This window comes from Macaca fascicularis, chromosome 14, assembly GCF_037993035.2.
Source record: "Macaca fascicularis isolate 582-1 chromosome 14, T2T-MFA8v1.1".
Classification (NCBI taxonomy): Eukaryota; Metazoa; Chordata; class Mammalia; order Primates; family Cercopithecidae; genus Macaca; species Macaca fascicularis.
This window is the reverse complement of record NC_088388.1, coordinates 6411425-6431845: the sequence shown is the minus strand read 5'-3', so window position 1 is coordinate 6431845 and position 20421 is coordinate 6411425. Positions and strand designations below refer to the sequence as shown.

The 20421-nt window shown below is 47.4% G+C and overlaps 1 protein-coding gene across 12 annotated transcripts in view; it reads right to left on the bottom strand.

Annotated features, from left to right (window-relative positions):
• Positions 1-18345, bottom strand: part of KMT5B (lysine methyltransferase 5B) — a 59612-nt gene extending 41267 nt beyond the window's left edge. For 5 of the 12 annotated variants that reach the window (XM_074013033.1, XM_045372264.2, XM_045372266.2 and 2 more), the window contains exon 1: positions 17969-18345. The gene's annotated coding sequence lies outside the window, so the exon portion shown is untranslated. Of the gene's footprint in view, positions 1-17021; positions 17244-17968 lie in introns of those variants that run through there. The other 7 variants (XM_074013034.1, XM_074013035.1, XM_074013038.1 and 4 more) reach the window with 2 other exon arrangements.
• Between the last annotated feature and the right edge of the window lie 2076 nt (positions 18346-20421).

Sequence of the window (20421 nt, the reverse complement as noted above, 5' to 3'; positions counted from 1 at the left end):
TTGGCCAGACTGGTCTTGAACTCCTGGCCACAAGCTATCCTCCCACCTTGGCCTCCCAGTGCTAGGATTTCAGGTATGAGCCACCATGCCCGGCCAAGGATTCAAAAATTATAGCCTACCATCACAATGCATTCAAAATTTGAGTTTGAATAACCTCATCAAGACTTACATCTCTAAAAGCTTCAAGTTTCACCTGCATTAAAGTTCTTCATCGAGCCATCTCACAAAAATAAAAGCTTAAAGGGACTAAAATTCGTGACTACATTCCATTTTATTTCCCTTCCTCAGTTTTCTTCAATTTCCTTGACCTCTAGGGTCTTTCATATTACTTATGTTCCTTTAGACAAGAGCCAAAGAAACAGCACTTTCTGAAAAAATGGATGTTCTGTGACAGTAAGCTTTCATTGATAGAGAAGCATAAACTTGGCATGATAAATTTAGAATTAGGTTTTTTGTTGTATCCTATAAAAAGCTGCATTAACAACAAGCAAATGGGCCAGGTGGTGGCTCATGCCTATAATCTTGGCTCTTTGGGAGACCAAGGCAAGAGGACTGCTTGAGGCCAGGAGTTTGAGACCAGCCTGGGCAACACAGCAAGACCTCAATGCTACTAAAAGTAAAAATTAAAAAATTAGCCAAAGATGGTAGTCACAGCTACTCATGAGGCTGAAGTGGGAGGATGGCTGCGGCCCAGGAAATTGCAGATGCAGTGAGCCATGAGCATGCCATTACACTGCAGCCTGGACGACAGAGTGAAAAAAAAGAAAATGATGAAGTGGTAAATGTATATAAATGTATTTTACATTTCAAGTTAGATTATACTCTCAGAAGCTATGTGGTTTAGAGAAAACAGACCTCAACAAAAGTTGAGGGCTCCTATCCTACCTCTGTCTCTTACTAGGCAGTTGGTAATTGGGAAAGTCACTTAACCTCTCTGAACACCATCTCTTTGCCTAATTCCTTAAGTCCCAGTTCAGTGTTCACATCCTCTAGGAAGTGTTCCTTGACCTTCACTGCCAAATCTAGTTATATATTTATGCTACAAAACTTAGGTGAAAGCCCTTATGTGATTATATTGTTTAAGAGTCTGCTTCCTTAATTAAGAGTTCCGAACGTTGAGAACCTATTTTTCTTATCTCTGGCCCTAGTGTATCTAGTATACCACACAGTATATCCTAGAGGCACTCAACTAATGAAATAAATAGGCTGTAATCTAAACTGCATCATAGAAACTATATTTCTGCATTTAAAAAAACCTGTAAATTAAAGATACTGCCTGACCTCTTCAAATCCTCTCCTTTCTCAAGATGTCCATGGTGTTAAAGGGGGTGAGAGAAGCTCCTGCACAGATAAAAATAGGGCAGGAATCACAGCAGATACCACCACTAAGTTCCCTACCACTTGCCATTATACTTTCTGGTTTACTCCCTAGTCCTTGACCCTCCAGAAAAAAGAACCAGGACCAGGAAAAGTGCTTTTGGTCCTTTAGGAAATCATCTGTAGAATGCGATGTTTAACACACAACTTACAGATAATGATGTAATAATGTATTTTTAGACTTCTCAGGAGTCCTAATATTCCTCAAAAATAAGACATGAAGCATAATTACATGAAACAGAAATTAAATATATGGAATAGAAAGACTATCCATGGAGAGTCTTTTTTTTTTTTTTTTTTGAGACAGAGTCTGGCACTGTCCCCAAGTTAGAGTGCAGTGGCGTGATCTCGGCTCACTGCAACCTCCATCTCCTGCGTTCAAGCGATTATCCTGCCTCAGCCTCCCGAGTAGCTGAGACTACAGGTGCGTGCCACCACACCCAGCTAATTTTTTTTGGTATTTTAGTAGAGACGGGGTTTCACCATGTTGGCCAGGATGGTCTCGATCTCCTGACCTCGTGATCTGCCTGTCTCGGCCTCCCAAAGTCCTGGGATTACAGGCGTGAGCCACTGTGCCTGGCCATGGAAAGTCTTTAAGTCTCAACCAAGACGTCCACTCGAGAGAGAGAAAGCAGAAAATCTGGGGATGAGGCCCAGCAATCCGTGTTGTAATAAGACCTCCAGGTGATGCAAGCTCCAGTGTGAGAGCTATTGCTCTAATTTACTCATTCATTCATTTTATCATGTTAGGGCTAAGAATAGATACAAAATTTTTAAAAAAACTACGGAATAAAAAATTAAGGAAATTATAATATATCAACCAAACATTTTTCTGAGAATTAGGAAAGGTTCACCAATAAATCACTTTAGTAATAGCAAACTTTGGCTCAATTCATGGAACACAGACTGAGACCCACTCTAATGTATACATAATTTAAACTAAATGTGGGTTAATGATCCAAACTGGAACAAATCTGTGCCCTCGGGTCTCATTTATATTGTGGTCAACTGATATTATTTGAACCCAAAGTACTTTAATGTAACAGGCACTTCTGTCAATCACAGAACATGGCTAAATTTCACTAGTATGAATGCACTGGCACATCTCTGGATGTAGCCTAGCAGAGATTCTCCACATGTCCATATGATAAAAGCTATCCAAAGACCTTTCTTTTTTTTTTTGAGATGGAGTCTCACTTTGTTGCCCAGGCTGGAGTGCAGTGGTGCCATCTCCGCTCACTGCAAGCTCCGCCTCCTGGGTTCACGCCATTCTCCTGCCTCAGCCTCCCGAGTAGCTGGGACTATAGGCGCCCGCCACCACGCCTGGCTAATTTTTTGTATTTTTAGTACAGATGGGGTTTCGCCGTGTTAGGCAGGATGGTCTCGATCTTCTGACCTCGTGATCTGCCCGCCTCGGCCTCCCAAAGTGCTGGGATTACAGGCGTGAGCCACCGTGCCTGACCCCAAAGATCTTTCTTAAGCTGATAAATGAAACATTTGTAAAAACAATTCTAATGAAGCTATCAATAATTTGGGGGCTATTTTAAAAAATTTTTAGCTCAAAATGAATACATATTCTACTAATGATCCGGTCTTCATTTGTTCTGCCCTCCTAAGTGTGCAATCTGTTCTTGCTGGCAAGATCTTCCCTCTAAGGCTGCACACTTACACATTAAAGGTAGTGACAGGATTTTAAAAAGCTAACACACGTCAATATCGTAGTAGAGTACAGACAAATAGGGGGTGAAAACAGTGGGTAGAGGCCAGACGCAGTGGCTCACGCCTGTAATCCCAGCACTTTAGGAGGCCAAGGCGGGCGGATCGCCTGAGGTCAGGAATTTGAGACCACCCTGGACAACACGGTGAAACCCCGTCGCTGCTAAAAATACAAAAATTAGCCAGGCATGGTGGCGCACGCCTGTAATCCCAGCTACTCAGGAGGCTGAGGCAGGAGAATAGCTTTAACCCGGGAGGCAGAGGTTGCACTGAGCCAAGGCTGTGCCACTGCACTCCATCCAACCTGGGCGACACAGTGAGACTGTGTCTCAAAAGAAGAAAGAAAACTGAAACAAAACACCGGGTGGATAGCAAAGCCTAAAATAGTTCATGGCTACCACAGAGGTGCCCCCTCCCAACAAACAAACAAGGGTGCAGACTTCCATGGAACATAGCTGGCTCACGTGGAAATGTCCCACGGTCATGGTTTGGCTGACACACTCGGAGCTCATTAGCCACTGACTACATTTAGAAGTAAAAATTGCCGCCGGGCGCGGTGGCTCACGCCTGTAATCCCAGCACTTTGGGAGGCCGAGGTGGGCGGATCACGAGGTCAGGAGATCGAGACCATCCTGGCTAACACGGTGAAACCCCGTCTCTACTAAAAATACAAAAAACTAGCCGGGCGTGGTGGCAGCGCCTGTAGTCCCAGCTACTCGGGAGGCTGAGGCAGGAGAATGGCGTGAACCCGGGAGGCGGAGCTTGCAGTGAGCTGAGATCCGGCCATTGCACTCCAGCCTGGGCGACAGAGCGAGACTCCGTCTCAAAAAAAAAAAAAAAAAAAAAAAAAAGAAGTAAAAATTGCCTCAATTTTGTCCCAAATTATTAGGAAAAAAATTTCAAGAAAGTACTGACTGCTTTTTTTTTTTTTTTTTTGAGACAGAGCCTTGCTCTGTCGCCCAGGCTGGAGTGCAGTGGTGCAATCTTCGCTCACTGAAGCCTCCGCCTCCCAGGTTCAAGCGATTCTCCTGCCTCAACCTCCTGAGTAGTTGTGACTACATGTGCCCCCCACCACGCCCGGCTGATTTTTTTTATTTTTAATAGAGACAGGGTTTCACCATGTTAGCCAGGCTGGTCTCCATCTGCTGATCTTGTGATCTGCCCGCCTCAGCCTCCCAAAGTGCTGGGATCACAGGCGTGAGCCACCGCACCTGGCCATTACTGACCACTTCTTAAGTGGCATATTAGCTTGGTGCAAAAGTAACTGCGGTTTTTGCTTTTTTTTTTTTTTTTTTTTTTAAAGTTACAAATCCTGTTCTGATTTCCCAATATAAAAATGTCAGGAAATTTATTGAACATCTACTATATTCCAGACACTGTTGCAGGCACTGAGGATACAGCATGGAACAAAATAAGGCTGTGCCCTCATCTGTGCTTATATTCTAATGGAAAAAAGCACTACGAAATAATAAATTAATGAATAAATGCCAGCACCTTTTGGGAGAACAAGCCATTTATGGTGGCAGGGAGTGTTTCAGGTGGAGAAGGAGGGTGATAGTGGCTACTTCCTAAAAGAGCAAGGGATGTGAGGGGACAGCCGGGCATCAGGCAGGAAGCATGCAGTAGACAAAGGGAAGGGCAAGCACAAGGTGCAGAGGCTGGTGCAGCTGGGGCAAATATGGGCGAGAGTGGGAGGATGAGGTCAGAGAGGCTGCCACAGGGAAGAAGGGCTTCAAAGCCACTGCTGAGACTTGGGCCTTTACTCCCAGTGAGACGGAAAGCAGAGGAGTGACATGATCCAACTCACAGTTTTAAAGGACCATTCTGGCAGCTTGCTACATGGTACTTTAAAAAAGCAGTTCTAATGAAACTACAAATAATTTCTAGGACAAGAGAATGCAGGGAGACATTATTAGTAGTAGTAGTCTATTTACTAACTGATTACTGCTGTAAAACCAGAGGAGAACTAGTGGTTGCAGCAGCAGAGGTGGCAAGAAGTGGTTGGCTTCGAGATCTTTTCTGAAGGTTCTGCTGATAGTTAGGAATTGCGGACAGACTGACTGTGGGTGTTAAGAGAAAGAAGACTCAAACATACCTCCAAATGAAGAATGGAATATTTAGGAATGTGACAAAGAGTATAGGAAGACTGGTTTTCCCAAGGATTGCGGTGTGGGAATTTGGTTTTGGTTATTTTTTCTTCCTTTTCTGGGGTCTTTTTTGGTTTTAGTCATTTTTGAGATGCCCACTACAGATCCTAGTGGAGTCGGCAGCTGGATACAAGGGTCTGGAGTCCACCTCCAAGCTGAAGATAAAAATTTGGAGTCAAAACATTAATAGCATTTCAAACCATGGAATCAGATGAAATCTAGGAATCAGTGTAGATCAAAGAAGGCCAAGGACTGGGGGTGGGGGCACTTTCACATGTACAGGTCAAGAGGAAGAGAAGCAGCACACGATTGTAAAAGGAGCAATGAGCGAAAAGAAGAGCTGAGCGTGACAGGGACCATGCCGTGAAGGGAGTTAACAACTCAGGCAAGAACTGTAGGTGCCCAGAAAGCAAATACTTTTATTTTATAAGTCTAAACTCACGGAAAGGATGGGCTGTTGCTGATCTTTAAGCCTTGCTCAGAAACAACAGAGAACTTCTAAAATGGACATAATGTCTTAAACATGCACTTGTGAGGAAGACAGGGGGCTTTGCTTTAAGAAACAGATGGCAGAGAGCAATATAAGGAATGGAGAGGGAGAGAGAGAGGGAGAGGGAGAGGGAGAGAGAGAGGGAGAGGGGGAGAGAGAGAGAGGGGGGGGGAGAGAGAGAGAGAGAGAGAGAGAGAGAGAGAGAGAGAGAGAGAGAGAGAGAGAGAGAGAGATTGACTCACAGACCAGGAAAGACAAATGTAAATTAAAATTATGGAGTGGAAGGTGATGGCAATAGGTTAGTTAATTTGAGAAGGCAAGCATTCAGAGGGCTTATAGGATCTATGTCAAAAAAAAAATTTAACTAATAGATTAGTTAAATCTCTGGACTGGAGTAATAAAGATGACCTGAGTAGGAGAATGAGGTGGAATTCCTGAGGACTACTGTGCAAGGCTTTGTGCCTTCTACTTTTGTGAATATTAACAAAAATGATGCAATCAGGCTCTAAGAAAATGCAACTTGGATTCTGCTCCAAGATGGGCAGCATCACTTCCCCAAGAGATTTACCCAACACTGAAATCAACAAGAAGAGTCACCTTATGCGGTTTCACTGGACCAACAGATGGGAAAAGAAGCACTTACTACAGATTCTGGTACCAAACATAAATAAGGAGGTGAGGGGTGGGGGGATAATTTATGATCAATATAAAACATACTGGAAAACTGCTAAAAAAAGAAATGTATTTAAAGGGGACAATATTGCAAGAATGATTTCTAGTTATATTTAAAGCAGAAACTCCTAATCATAACATAACGCCACTAAGGTCAGAAGCGTGACACCCACCACCACCACCACCACCATCACAATGCATTCTAAATCACCAGTGCTACCACTGGTGGGGGGAGGGATAACTTTAAAAAATATTTTTTCCCCAAACGTTTATAGTGAACCTATTTACTTATAATCAGAAAAAAAAAACACCGAAAACCTTAATACTTTAACACGTTTCAAAAGAAAGCAGCACTGATTCATAGGAAATGGGCTAAGTTCACATAACCATGCCTGTTCTATGCCAGTGATGGCCCCTCAACAAATGTCAATTCCCTTCTCTTTCCAGTCTGTTTATCAGATTATAAATTGTTGAGTGACTTTCGAGAAGTTGCATCCAATTTGAGAACTCTGATTCAAATCCATTTTTACTTAAACACAGGCATTTTTTGCTTAATATCCTAAAAACCAAGATTAAAAAAAAACTGTCAAAAAAGTTAAAACACTGATTCTGAATGACTGAAAATAATTTTAACACAATTCCTGTGACACTGCCGAGAACCCTCTAGCCAGCTGACATGCTGAACTTGTCTGCAGAGAGTTTATCCTAGAGAAATTATCCAGTGGTAGGGAAACAATCCCCAAGTGTTTAAAAAACAAAAGTCAACATACATTTTTAAAAAGTCAGTTCTGGCTGGGTGTGGTGGCTCACGCTTATAATCCCAGAACTTAGGGAGGCCAAAGCAGGTGGATTAATTGAGCCCAGGAGTTCAAGACCAGCCTGGGCAACATGGTCAAAGCCCAGTCTCTACCAAAAAAAAAAAAAAAAAACCTTAGCCGGGTGTGGTGGTGCATGCTTGTAGTCCCAGGTACTCAGGAGGCTGAGGTGGGAGGATGGCTTGAGCCCAGGAGATTGCACTACTGCACTCCAGCCTAGGCGACAGAGCAAGGCTGTCTCAAAGAAATAATAAAAAGCAGGTTCTAGCCTGTTAGAGGACTTTCATAAATTTTTATTCAGAAAGGCAAAGAAAACATTTTTCAAGTGATTCAGTTATAATTTGGTAAGAAAACAATTCAGTACACCACTGGTTAACAGTGACTGAGATTACACTGGAGAATGAGATCGCAAGCAATGTTTACCTGTTATATGTTCAACTTTTCAAAATAAACATGTGTGACTTTTGTAAAAGAATATTAAAGATACTTACACAAAGGAAAAGGAAACAGCTTGGCAGCTTCCCACCACAGGGCCTTTGCACTTGGGGTGCTGCCAAACTGCTTATCAGCCCCTGCTCAACCCCACTTCTCCAGCTACATAGATTTCCTTGTTATACATTTGAACCCCTTAACGTTTCTCAGCATGGTGCTTATTACAACCATACTCATTACTCTGTGTAATTATTTCATAACACCTGCCTTCCCTACTAGCTAAGATACACCCTTTTTTTTTTTTTTTTTTTTTTTGAGACAAAGTCTTGCTCTGTTGCCCAGGCTGGAGTGCAGTGGCTCAATCTCGGTTCACTGCAACCCTTGCCTCCCAGGGTCAAGCGATTCTCCTGCCTCAGCCTCCTGAGTAGCTGGGATTACAGGTGCGCACCACCACACCCAGCTACTTTTTCTATTTTTAGTAGAGACGGGGTTTCATCACGTTGGTCAGGCTGGTTGTGAACTCCTGCCCTCGTGATCTGCTTGCCTCGGCCTCCCAAAGTGCTGGGATTACAGGCATGAGCCACCGCACCCGGCCTTATTTCCATGTTTTGGCTGAATAATCCTGGTGAGAACATGTGTGTACAAGATACCTGTTTGAGTACCCGCTTTAATTCTTTTGGTGATATACCCAGAAGTAGAATTGCCGGGTCATACGGTAATTCTATGCTAAACTTTTTTTCTTTTAGACGGAGTCTAGCTCTGTCACCCAGGCTGTAGTGCAGTAGCACGATCTCAGTTCACTGCAACCTCTGCCTCCTGGGTTCAAGCGATTCTCCTGCCTCAGCCTCCTGAGTAGCTGGGATTACAGGTGCCGCGCCACCACACTCAGCTAATTTTTGTATTTTTGGTAGAGACGAGGTTTCACCATGTTGGTCAGGCTGGTCTCAAACTCCTGACCTCGTGATTTCCCCACCTAGGCCTCCCAAAGTGCTGGGATTACAGGCGTGAGGCACCACACCCAGCCCCATACACTTTCATATCATTAGAATCCAGCACAAGACCAGACATAGGTTCATTCATATCACATCCCCTTTCTATTCTCAAACGAACTGCTACACATAAGCGGAATCAGTTTTTAGTTCTCCTAAATCTAAAATTACAAAAGGACTTGATATCAAAGAATTCCAAATCAGTCTTTATCAATGACTATTCCAAATCCATCTGCAATCAATAGTGCAATAACTAAGGCTCCATGGAATCCTATGGTATCAATCCCAGCAATTAGGCCAATATAAGAATCCCTGCAAAGCTATCAGAAACATTTGTGATCAATATTCCATCATAACACCATAACATTGCTTGACGGGGCAATTTCTCAGTTGCTAATTTGTTAGAAAACTATCATGAATTCACGTTCATACCTGTAACCTTAAAACTTGCTCCTATAAATATTGCTGTCTCAATTGAGAAGCGAGGTGACTTGTCAGAGTAGTTCAACTGGTGCTAGTATTATGAAAACAGAAAAGCCTTCGGATTTTCATTTCCCTGAATTCACAATTATGCTTCTACCCAGGGCAGAGCCTTTATTTTAAAACTAGAGCGTCATGCTAATTCAAATGCTAATCAGGTATCTAGCACCATCAACTCCATAGCAAAGAATATGTCTCTATACTCGCAAATAATTACAAATGTCCATGATATTATCATTCCTACTTTCCTTCTGTAGCTTTCACAGGGTCAAGCTTGGATGCATTCTGCTTCACCCAATTCAACAGCTTTCCCAAGTCCCCTCAGGTGGTAATGCCCTCACTCAGGCCACCAAGGGAATGGGGTCTGAAGCTGAGCAGTTTACCTACCACCAAGGCAGAATGCTTCACCCACTGCCCTTTCAGAATAAAATGATGGCCACAGACACCATCACTAAGTCTTGAAAAAGACTAAACTTGTTGAGCTAACAGCTCTAAAGCAGACTGCAGTATGGTGGAAAACGGCCCCCAGAGACATTGGCTTCTAACCTCTGGAGCCTGTGAATGTTACCTTATAATGAAAACGGTCTTTGAAGATGTTATAAAAGTTTTTGAGATAAAAGAGATTATCCTAGATTATCTGGGTAAGCCTTAAATGCCACCCAAATGACTTTATAAGAGGCAGAGGGAGATCTGACACCTCACAAAGAACAAAAGGTGAAGCAGACTGGAGTGATGTGGTGAAGGAATGCTGCAGCCCCCAGAGGCTGGAAGAAGCAAAGAGCAGCTTCCCTCCACAGCCCTGCCAATGCCTTGATTTTGGCCCAGTGAAACTGATATTGAACTTCTGGCCTCGAGAACTGTGAGAGAATACCCTTCTGGTTTGTTGTTGGTGGTGGTGGTGTTTTGACACGGAGTCTCACTGTGTTGCCTAGGCTGGAGGCAGAGGTGCGACCTCAGCTCACCGTAACCGCCACCTCCCAGGTTCCAGCAATTTCTTCTGCCTCAGCCTTCTGAGTAGATGGGATTATAGGCACCTGCTGCCACGCCCAGCCGATTTTTGTATTTTTAGTAGAGATGGGGTTTTGCCATGCTGGCCAGGATGGTCTCAAACTCCTGACCTCAAGTGATCTGCCCACCTTGGCCTCCCAAAGTGCTGGGTTTACAGGTGTGAGCCACGGCGCTCAGCCCATTTCTGTTGTTTTAAGCCACTAAGTTTATGGAATTTGTTACAGCGACCACAGGAAACTAACAGAGATTACGAAAAACTAAACCAAAGTAGAAATGCTTTACAGTTACCACGCTCCAAAAATATATAAAATTCCAACATGCCACAGGAAAAAAGATTTTAAACAACTTCAAAAACGGTGTATTTAAAACAAGTTTTTAAAGACTGGGCAACAAAGTGAGACCCTCATCTCCACCAAAAAAAAAAAAAAAAAAAAAAAAGGTAGCCAGCTGTGCTGGTGCGCAACTTCAGTCCCTGCTACTCAGGAGGCTGAAGGATCATGGGAGTCCAGGAAGTAGAGGCTGCAGTGAGCTATGATCATGCCACTGCACTCCAGCCTGGGTGACAGAGTGAGACTTCACCTTTAAAAATGTAAATAAATAAAAAGTTTAAATCATACAGTATCCTTCAACTGAAGGTATAAAATACAGCTACTGAGTTATACGGATTTTGAAAATAGAGCTAGCCTCTTAATTATGCCTCTGATTGCTCACACACTGTGCTAGGCCAGATAACCATGATCTTCCTGAAAAGCATTATGATTGAACAGTTTTCTATTTATATTAAAACTTACAATAAAAACTGAAACTATTAGAATTTCTCCTTGAGCAAAACATTTTAAGCAGCAAACTACCCACCACTGGTAAGTTTATGATCAGACATTCACAATTCTTAGACTTACTTATTTGGCTACTAATCTACAACCAGACACGTAAGAAACTCCTTATTGCCTTATCACAGAAAATACTGCTTCATTCTTACGTATCACATTCAATATGTATTTACGATGAGGGATTTCATGTAAGAAAGACTCCATGTCTTCATCTTAGTAGATAGTTTAAAACAAAGGTTTTCACTGATGGGGTTGTTGAGGGAAGTCCTCAAAAAAACTTCCAGAAGAAAACAAAAATGCCGGATTCCCCATCTCTCCACATTTGATCCATCTGCTTACCTAGCAGTGCCTAAAAATAAAATCAAGGATGCTTTCTTTGTTACAGTTTTGTCTAGGACCCAAACAGCCATTCACGTTTCCGGAAACAGATGCCACCTAGTGTCAAACGTCTGTAAGTACAGCCTGTACAGGTCACAGTTTCTGTCAGAAGTTACAAGAAATACATCAAAGATTTTTACTGGGCAAGGACAAGTGTTAGGAAAAACTTCCAAAAGGTGGTTCTTGGGCTGGACGTTACAGGCTGCTTTGAGTTTGCCGGCTGGTGGGCTTTGCAGAGGCAGCCCGCACAGGGATTAAGGATGTGGCTCTGCAGTCAAAGCACCTGTCCCACCCTAGCTTCATCCTTACCCCAGCAGCCTGAGCAGGCAAGTTATTTAACCTCACCGACGCCCCATCAGTACAATGAAAAGAGGGCCTCCCTCCTAGGTTTGGCACAAGATTTAAAAGAGCACAAACTGCTAACAAATTAAGGTCTCCCCTTGCAAGTAACTAACGCAAAAGCAAAGCAGGCCAGAAACATTCTATACAAAACTTGAATCAAGTAGAAATTTCCCTTCCATTCCTCCCCACCATAAGTCACACATGGGGGAAAAAAAAAAAAAACTCATCACCTCACCCATTTAAAAAAGAACAAATGTGCAAGAGAATAATTATGACACAAGGCTGAGCACCAGTTCTGCTTTCCCTACGGTTCCCAAAGAGAAGGAACTTAACTTCTGGCAACAACACGCATGATTAAAAATCATGCCAAGCTACACCTCCCATCCTAAACATTCAGAGGGATGACAGACTGGACTACAGACTTTCTTACAACACAGTTTAGTTTGTGATGTAGCTGGTCAAACAGATTATTTTCACACCCTATAAAAGAAGATACACACATCACAGTTCTTTAACACACATTCAATACTATCATTCCCATTTTACAAATGAGAACAAAACTTAGAGAATTAGGAAAAAAAGAAAAAATGAAGCCAAGTCCAGATTGAGAGACTGTGTACTCTTAATATCACACAAAAAAGCAACACAGGCCGGGCACGGTGGCTCACACCTGTAATCCCAGCACTTTGAGAGGCTGAGGCAGGCAGATCACGAGGTCAAGAGTTCGAGAACAGCCTCACCAACATTGTGAAACCCCATTTCTACTAAAAATACAAAAGTTAGCCAGGCATGGTGGCGCTTGCCTGTAGTCCCAGCTACTCAGGAGGCTGAGGCAGGAGAACTGCGTGAACCCAGGGGGCAGAGGTTGTGTGGAACCAAGATCGACCCACTGCACTCCAGCTTGGGCAACAGAGCGAGACTCCATCTCAAAAAAAAAAAAAAAAGGCAACACAATAATGACCCAAACAAATTATTTATTTTTTTAGACGCTGTCTCATTCTGTCGCCCAGGATGGAGTGCAGTGGCACGATCTCTGCTCACTGCAACCTCCGCCTCCCGGGTTTAAGGAATTCTCTGTCCCAGACTCCCGAGTAGCTGGAATTACAGGTGCCCACCATCATGCCCAGCTAATTTTTGTATTTTTAGTAGAGACAGGGTTTTACCATGTTGGCCAGGTTAGTCTTGAACTCCTGACCACACGATTCACCCGCCTCGGCCTCCCAAAGGGCTGGGATTACAGGCGTGAGTCACCACCACGCCTGGCCCCAAACAAATTTTTAAACACACTTTGCCCAGGCCAGGCATGGTGGTTCACACCAGTAATCTCAGCACTTCGGGAGGCCAAGGTGGGTGAATCACGTGGTCAGTTCAAGACCAGGCTGGCCAAAATGGTGAAACCCTGTCTCCACTAAAGATAGAAAAGTTAGTTGGGTGTGGTGGTGCGTGGCTGTAATCCCAGCCACTCGGGAGGCTGAGGCAGGAGAATTGCATGAACTGGGATCTGGGAGATGGAGGCTGCAGTGAGTTGAGATCACACCACTGCACTCCAGCCTGGGCAACAGAGCGACACTCTGTCTCAAAAAAACAAAAACAAACAAACAAAAAAACACTTTGCCCCCATATTTGAGGAGTAAAACTCTAGAACAAAATAGACAAGGTTCCTGACTGCGTAGAGATCACAGCATACTGTGGGAAGAGACATAAATATGTGATTATCAATCTGGTGCAAGCTGTAAGAAAAACAGGATGTTAGGAGAGAGACTAATATGAGAATGGACTTGAGATGGGATGATCAAGAAAAAATAAATCAAAATTATAAATACAAAAATGAGGCTAGACATGGCAGCTCATCCTATAATCGCAGCACTATGGGAGGCCAAGGCGGGAGGACTGCTTGAGCCCAGGAGATTGAGGCTGCAGTGAGCTGGGATTATGTCACTGCTCTCCAGCATGGGAGGCTACAAGACCCAGACTCAAAAAGAAAACAAAAAACACCTTTTTTGGGTCAAAACCCCTCCTGGTACATACTTATATGCACCAAACAAATATTTCCTCTAAACCCTCCAGGACCCTGAATGACGTCTGGTTTTGTTTCCTTTCCAAGGGGGAGAGAGAAGGAGGGGTTTCCTATGGTGCCACTGGCCCACTGGCTGAAGGATCAAGCCACTTTTTACTTCTCAGTGAGGAAAACTCCAGCTTCCTAAAATCAGATTGGTTTTCTTACTAAAAATATCTATTTCTCCATATGATGCAACATAAGCATTTCCTCAAAAATAAAAATACTCCTCAGAGATCATTAAAATCTATCAGATATTTCAACCCTGTTACACAAATCAGACAGGCAAATAATTCATCGGGCCGACCTAGAATCCACTCAGTTCAACAAATTTATGAAGAACATCCCAGAGCCACCAGGCACTGTTCGTGGTGCTGGAATACTAGTCATTTTCAGAGAACACTAGAGGGCGCGGGAGAGCGTCTACTTTCAGGAAAATCAGTCAGGGCTACTACGTGAGTCAGGGACGAAAACCAAAGGGATGCATGTGGGGAAAACAAAGTTACCTGAGTACAGGGTAGAAAAGTACAGGGTAGAAAAGAAACAGAATGACCCTTCACTGAAGGGGCCTTTTTGCGTAAGGCTTGAGAGGCAAGCCCAGTGCCTTTAGAGATCTGCTGATCAGGCATTCCTGTAAAGGTGGCACAAGGTAGAAACAAAGGTGTCAGAACACACGCACTCGGTTTCTACTCGTTCTGGTAACATGCAGGACTCGGGATTCACTAGCTCAGCAACCCTATCAGGTGAGACAAGTATTAGCACTACAACAAGGAAGTTAAAGCTCAGAAACAAATTGCTTTCCTAAACTCAAAGTGCTACTAAGTCATAAGGCTAGGTCTAAAACCATCTTTTAAACTGTAGCCTGGGGTTTACTCCAGTGCTTGAGCCACGTGTACCACCTAGAGGTTTATCACCAGCAAATGATCCCTGGATCTAGGTACTATTTTCTTCAGTGTGCTATTAAAACAGACAAACTAAGACAGCTTACAGAGGTGCAACCGGCATTGCAGGAGCCATACAGGCCCCCAATCAAGCTTTGGGCGGGGGCACTGATACCCTAGTCTCTCAATTCTAAAACTCAACTGATTATCTCATAATGACATTTCAAAAAAAGGAGGTAAAACTACAAGAAACACGCATATGAACTAAGTAAGGTAATTAGAGAGATGTCAAAATATGATTAAAATCATTCTTAAGAGAAAATAGGGTGGCATTGAAGTGTAAAAGATGAAGTATTAACATAATTTTGGATTGGAAGTGACCTGAGAGGTTTAGTCGTTTTGTAGACGGAGACTAGGCCCTATCAATGACTTATACAAACAGTGACAGAGCAGAGAATGGTATTGATTCTTATTCCACGGTCCTTCAACTATTCCTAAAATTATACTTCTATACAGCAGTCATCATTTGACATACAGCCCTAAGAAGATGGCCCGGTGTTTAAGTCTGTCTCATTCGGAGACCAGGTAGTCCCAAACCAACCCCATCCACACACATAATGGACCGTCTCCTGCATTTACTTAACATGCAGTATTATAGCCAACAGGGTGATGGAGTGGAGGGAGGACACGTGGTCCCTGTCGTTAAAAGTGTGCGGAAGATTCCATTAGAGTGTTCTAGGGTTGACACAGTCGGGGAACTCCTGCCCACGGAGAAGGATTTTGCCAATGGAGAGAAAGTAAAGCTCATATATGGTACACAGAAACACGAAATAATGGGACCACGGCGATTTATCTGAAAGGAATTTCTCTGTAAGCCATGGGAAGGGCATTCCGTGGACAGGGAGCTGCTTAGATGTCACACACACAAATCTCTTTTTCACACAACCTGGCCACGAACCCAGGCCCTATAAACCCACAAACTGATACTCAGGTAAAGGAAAACCAGATTCAACCCCCCTTTTAAACAACCCAAGAGAAAAATCACGAAACAACATCCCCCACCCACCAAACTCCCTGCTGAAAGACACGCAGACACCGGGACACTTCCTTCACACGCGTCTCTCCCTCTCAAGAGTCCGCTACCCTCCATCCACATTCCCCAGTACTGCCCCCTGGCATTCGCTGTGAGAATGAAAAGTTCAGCGCATGAGCAATTCAGGGTGTTTGGGACGGCAGATGAAAATACAGGCGCGAGAGCACCTGGAAATGATTATGGATAAAGAATCAAGCCCTACCTTACTCTCTTATTGAAGAAGTATCTACCATATTCCCTTCACTCTCCAGCTCAGTTTTTAACATATAATGATGTTTGTAAATAACATTAAAGTAGATTTACTTTGAGAAACTAATACAAACTATTAAGCTTGACAACTTGGAGATTAATAAATTAACCCATTCATTAAGTGTCTATGAGCATCTACTCTGTACCTGCCCGTGGGCGGATGAGATAACACTAGACTCAAAAGCTCACAAGAAACCACCCCAACGGCTGTGTGTGTGAAGGTTTCACCAGCGAGGCAACATTCTCACGGGGCCTTTCTGAAGGACGAATGTGTACAAGGTGGAGAAAAGGGGTGGAGGGATGCCAGGCAGGGCACGGCCTACAGGGACCACGCATGGGAAGCTACTGGAGACAGAGCTTGGGAGAGGGACCAGAATGTAGAATGTTTAGAGATTACAAAGTAAAAAATGGGCTGGAGTTCCCACACATGCCGGGATTAGAGCGTTTGTGGACTCTAACCTCGGAATATAAGGCGCTCCAAGAGGGACAGGGCCACACCTCTGATTCAAATTGCTAAACCTTCAGATACACAATAAATCTATATCTACAGCAAGCAGCAATTTATGTATTTCAACATGCACAAATTATCTGTGATTATTTCAGGCAAAAATGGTTTCCTCCTCCCTTTTCAAAATATTTGTTTTTACTACTAATTAACAGTATTCTCAATATTAACGTGTTCTCAATATTAAAGACTAAGGGAAAAAAGTTATAGCTGGCAACTGCTTCCTCTGAAAACCCTACACAGCAGAGTTCAGACCTATATGGCCATCCTCGACTACACTTTATATCAAACTGGTTTAAATCGAAAAAGGTCCACATCACAAAGAATCACAGTCAAATTAATTCATCAGCCCTCTATTCTAAGGAAAACTCCCCTCACTCCTGATAAATTTCATTTGGCAAATTCTTAAAAATTAATTCCTAAAGTTCCACCGCTTAATAGATCCTAAGTTACTGCACCAGACCCGGGTTAATAAACCCATATAGACTGAACTTCTCAGCACCCAACTTGTTTCTATCTTAATCCAGCAAGTTGCATCGAGCTGTCATTGTGAAAACCTGCCTGTTCCTCCTTCCAAGGCGGAGGTGACAACGGTGCACATCATCCGCCGATACGTGGAAGGACAGACAGACACCAGGGAACCAAGGGAGAGCGGATACAGCACAAAGGGGAGGCAGCGGCCGTGGGGCGCCGGGCCACGGCCAGAAGCGCCGTCGGGGAGGAGGGTGGGCTGCAGGACGAGCTCGGGAGGGCTCCGAAATGCGCTTGGGCCAAAACAAAAACAAAAAGTTCAGCGCCGACAGTGGGAGCAGATTGGGCGAGACGGTTCACGGCTGCCCATTGGAGAAAAGGGAAAACAGAGTCCCCCAATCGCGAGCGACGGGGCTGCTCCCCTCGTGCGGCCGCGGGCCCGGCCCCGACGCTGCCCGGCGGCCGCTACCGCTCCCTTCCGGCCGCGGCCACCACTGCAGGCCCCGCGCCGGCCCCGCACCGGCCTGGCCGCAGCCCCGCCCCCCGCGCCCGGCCGCTTGCGCCCGGCCCCGGCCCCACCCGCCTTGGCCCCGGCGGCCCTGCGACCGGCCCCGGCCCGCGGTCCCCCACGTCCCCGCCCGCCCCGTCGCCAAGGCCGCCCCCAGCACACCCTCGCCGGCGCCCGCCCCTCCCCCGACTCACCGCCCGCGCCGCCCCGCTCCTTCTGGGGGCGCGTCCGAGGCCCCGCTGCCCGGCCGCTGCGATGCGGGGCCGCGCCGCCGGGCCCCACGTCCCAGTCCCCCCAGAAAATTAATCACCAAAAATAATTCCAGAGAAAAATGGAAAGTAAAATCCAAGATGGCGGCGCGGACCGCAGCACCGCCTGCTCCCTCCGCTGACGGGAAAAATGAGTCCCCACGGCGGCCAAGCCCCCCGCCCCCAACCGGTCTCCGCCGCCGCCGCGCCCCCCGCGCCCCCGGCCTCGAATCGCCGCGCCCCCGGCGCCGGCTCCCGCGCCCCGCCACCCGGGGTCTCACCTCCGCCTCGCGCACGGCCGCCCGTACGAAAAGCGTCCGCCGGCTTCAGGACTTCGCGTCCCACGTCCGTGCGCCGCGCGGTGCCGCCTCCGGTCCCCGGGCGTCCTCACCTCATCTCTCCGCAGCCCCGCCGCCCGCACCGCCGCCGCGCCGCCGCCCCCGGTGAGCCGCCCGGACCCCGCCCGGGCACGGTGGAAGGATACGAAAAGGAGGCCGCGGCCTCGACGGCGGAGGGACACCGTGCCGCGCGAGCGCCACAGTGTGCGCGCGCCTCCCGCCAGGCCCAGCCGCCGCGGCACTTCCACGGAGCTCTGTGCGGGACGCGGGCACGCGCGGGGAGGGAGTTCCGCGCCGGGCGCTCCCGACGGCGGAGGGACAAAGGGCGATTCAGAGCTAGCCGTCGTCTCCCCTCGTGGCGGAGGGATCCGCGGCCGGCCTGGCGGCGGCTGGTATCCCTCCGCCGTCGCTGCCCTTTAAATCGCGGCTGAGGCGGCGGCGCCCGCGCCCCACGGGCGCCACCTTAGGTTCCCCTGTCGCCTTTACGCGACTGCGTTCCGGTCCCGGTTCCCGCGGGGCCCCGGTGGCTGTCTCGGGCCCTGGGTTATTGCACACCTGCCCCTTCCAGGGATGGCTCTGGAGCCAGCCTCTCGGGCTGCAGACCTGGGGAAGGGGACCCCCTTTGCCCGCCGCGCCTCCCGGTTGCGCCGAGGGAATTGGCCCCAGGCAGGCGAGCGTCTTTGTTGTGGGAATGGGGGTCACTGGCAGCAGATGCACCCTAAGACCATGTGGGCAGGCTGAGCGTTCCTGCGCGGAGCATGCGAGGGAGGAGGAGAGCGGGCGCGCCTCGGCCTGGCCCCCCGCTGGCCCCGCCGCCCCCAACACCCATTGCGCCCCGCGCCACGCTCCGCCCCACTCCGGGTGTGCCCTGCGCGCTGGCCGTGCGACCCCTCCTCGGGGAGCCCGGGCTGGCGGGGAGATCCTGACGGGCCGGGCCCCCTGCGAGCGGGGGAGCTGCGAAGCTTGCCTGGGCATCGATCTTGCAGTTCAGACAACAGAACAACGACGAGCGCACGCCCGACCCCTGCGGGGCTGCCCAGGGCCTCCGCGCATCCTCCTTCTCACGCCTCAGGACAACCCGCGGAGGTGGGAACCATGTGGGTCCTACTTTACACCTAGGGAAACTGAGGCACGTGGAGTTCCGTGACCTCTGTGACAACTAGTCAGGGCTTGAGCCAGAGCCCTCATCCAGCATTCGGGTGAAAAATGCAGAATAAATCAGGAGGCGGGTGCGGAGGACCTCCAAGAAGTTGAGGTTGGCATAGGCGTGCAGAGGTGCCCGGAACTTGGTGCCGGCAGGTGACCCGAGGAAGCGCAGACCTGGAGGGTGAATTTGAGCGTGTTGGTAAAAGGGGGTGGCTAGGACTTGTATGGACAGTGGGACCAGTCAGTGTCAAGGCCCTGGGAGGGGAGGGAGGCTGCCCTTGCCATAGAGAGGAGGCGGGCAGGGCGGCAGGGCAGGCAGCTCAGTCAGATGCCAGGAAGAGCCGCAGTCTGCCTTAGTTTTCCCCTGCGGCTCCAGGGCCATCATCCTCCACAAAGGATGATGAATGGAGGCCGTGGACGACCACCTAACACAAGGACTGGGCTAAGTCCAACTAACACTGACGCAAGCGCCTCCCTTATTTGCCCTTATCCTCGACCTCGACTTTGGCTGGTAAACATGATGCTCCTTACGGCCTTCCACAGAGGGAAACTGAGGCACGGTGACTGCTGGGGGCACATGGCTGACGGAGGCGGAAGCAGGTCTCATCTTCAAAACAGAGCTCCTCCCACTGCCCTCACCTGCACAATCAGCAGCTTCCTCCCTCTGGAGGCCGACTCAGGGTTGGGCGGTGGGCCCCTCTCCTGTCTGCCCTTTCACTAAAAGCAGCGTCATCTGTGGCAGCAGAATCCACTCTGCCACGTTCGTCTTTGCAGACGCAGCTAGCAAATGATTGCTTTGGTGTTCTTGGTTTCTGATTTATCAGAAACTTTCCAAGATTTTCATAGTGCCTGGCTCCAAATACTCAGCTTGCACCCCAGAAACACCGAGACTGCCTTTGCCACGCCCACCACCGAATGCCCACGGGAGGCGAGCTCACTGAGGAAACACCATCTGGCTCTAAGTCTACCTCGGTCTCAGGCCCCAAGTCCAGCTATGCCTGAGCAGCCCTCCAGAGTCCCCAAAACCGATGTCCTCCCCACTCCCACCTTTCCAGAGCCCACCCCAGCATAGAGGTGCTCTCCACATGCCCTTCAGAGTGAATGCCAAATCCTGAGTCCTGTGAAGCCCCCATACTCCCAAGATGCAGGCACTTCCTTGTATTCACTGCCCGATGCCAAGTCAAGTGTTCTGGGCACCTTGCAAGGCTGGGCCCACAGCCTGGCAGGGACACAGATGAGCAAACCCAAGC